Here is a 2187-nt window from a genome sequence, read left to right as displayed (position 1 = left end):
GCCACACTGCGGAGTTAACTGGAAGCTGAAAACCAGGAGCCAATTGCGTTTCGGTATGTACTGACTTAATTTAGTGCTGATAACCTCACCCATTTGCCAATGATGATTCTGTGAGCGCACACTGTCCACGAGTGGCACGAGTGGAAGAACACGATCGCGACATGAGTCGGACCTGAGGTCAAACTCCAGGGCTTGTGCGAGATCGGATGTCGTTCGGCTCTGCATCCAATTAGGAGCGTTCCTCCGTTATCCAGCCTTACCGAACCAGACGGAACGGGAGGAGCGCGGACCTGTCACTGTCACGATGATGGGCTAGTTTGTGCCCAGCAACGGCAAGGACCCTCCGAGTGGAGAAGATGCTCTCGTTCATTGGCCATTCATCGGCAACGCAAGACAGAATGACACAGAGTCGGGCGCCATGACGGATGAGGGTGCTGTGATCGATCTTACAGTAGCTTCCGCCTGGCTTTCTGTACCACAAGCCACAAAATTGCAGATACTCTCGATACAGTACAGTACAGTAAGAGTCGCGGCATGGCGACGACAAGCCTAGTAAGTAAGCGAGCGATCTACGACGTAAGTACCTGCTACCTGTGGAAGCCTCCCATCCCTGTCCTTGTCGGATGCTGTGCTGTGGGGTCGGGACGGGTCTTCCACATTTCTCAGCTTGCACTCCGCCTACTACTCGTGACGTTGACCATGCCGCCGATCCAGCTTGGTAGGTGGACTATGTTAGGCCATGGAGTCACTTCACTCATCCTTTACGTCTAATGCATCTGCGAGAGAAGCTTAACCGGGAGGCAAGAACACACTACGTGATATAAACATAAGTATTTCCATGGGTCTTCCTTGAAGAACAAATGTATCCATCCCGTGGGCAGGTGGGAGCGGAACTGAAGGCACAATAAGGTTTCCTTTTGCATTTCTTTTACAATCCGATCTTCACTTATACGGATCCAAGGATTAGTATACTACAAGAGCGGTTTCACGACGAGTATCCGTCCTTGCGCTTACCAACAAGCTGGGTCCAGGTCGGCTACTCCCCCGTACCATAGCCGTACCTCGTCCGTCCATCCCATCGACCTGGTGCCTGGTCACACATCCCACCGAAATAAGCAACTGTTGCTCCGAAGAGAGCACAACCAATCAAAATCGCCCCATCGGAGATTTAACAGCGCTCGTTGCGCTGCTCGAAAGAGCAACATGATTCACCCAATTTGCACCGACTGGTCGACAGTCCTTCCGCAGGCGCGTTACATGCTGGTATTGATGATCTAGTCGGTGGATGACGGGTAACAGCCACCACCGTGACGCATGGTTGTACCGTATCCAGATCGAGAAGAAGAAATACACCGCATGATCAGGTCATGGCAACACGTAACCTACTTTATTGTATGACGAACGGCATGTGTAACCACCTAATTCGCGAATTGCCTTTTCTAGTGTTATATAGCCCTTATCTATTGGACCAGATGAGAAGGCATAGCGGGCGACCCCATTTGAGGTTACCCACTGAATTGCGGTTGTCTTAAGTATACCTGCCTACCTACCCACCGAGAATACACCCTCTTCTCCCCTAACACATCTAGGAGAAGTAAGCTAAAGCCCTGGAATGGATTACGTACGTTCTTCCTTACTTCCTAGATATCTACATAGTCTCGAACCTTTGCCCTGCAGTTAGGCTTAGCTCTCGGGTCCGAAAGAAGAAGCTTCTCCCAAGTAGTATGATTACCTAACTTGGATAATAGCCCCCTTTGATATGAAGGGCATCGAACGGTGGATGTCCCCAATTCCCGTAACTTCCCGTTCGCTCTTCCCCTGCCCTATACCTTATGCGTGGGGCTGAACAGGGACTTTGTCCGCATTGCGACAAGCCAACAAAATTAGGTTAGCTAACCTGGTGGTACTTGTACAGTAGTGGCGCTGAGCCCTGCGAGTGGGACAGTGGAATGGAATATAAAAAAAACGTCCAGCTGCGATCGATAAGCCAGAGCCGACTTACTTGGGATATGCATACAGTAAGCAGAATCTACATATATGTATGTATAGCATCGAATAAGAAACATCTAATTCAATTTGACATCAGTTGACATGTAGCACGGTAAGCAGCCCTACCCGATCACAGCTGCTGGTATTGATGTCTTGGGCTGAAGCAGCGGCGGGGGTCCTTTGTGGAAAGCTCGGGGT

Source organism: Apiospora phragmitis, assembly GCF_038363925.1.
Source record: "Apiospora phragmitis strain CBS 135458 chromosome Unknown utg000010l:1.0-9815664.0:1.0-9183399.0, whole genome shotgun sequence".
Lineage (NCBI taxonomy): Eukaryota > Fungi > Ascomycota > Sordariomycetes > Amphisphaeriales > Apiosporaceae > Apiospora > Apiospora phragmitis.
The sequence above is the reverse complement of the archived record's forward strand: the minus strand, read 5'-3'. Positions refer to the sequence as shown.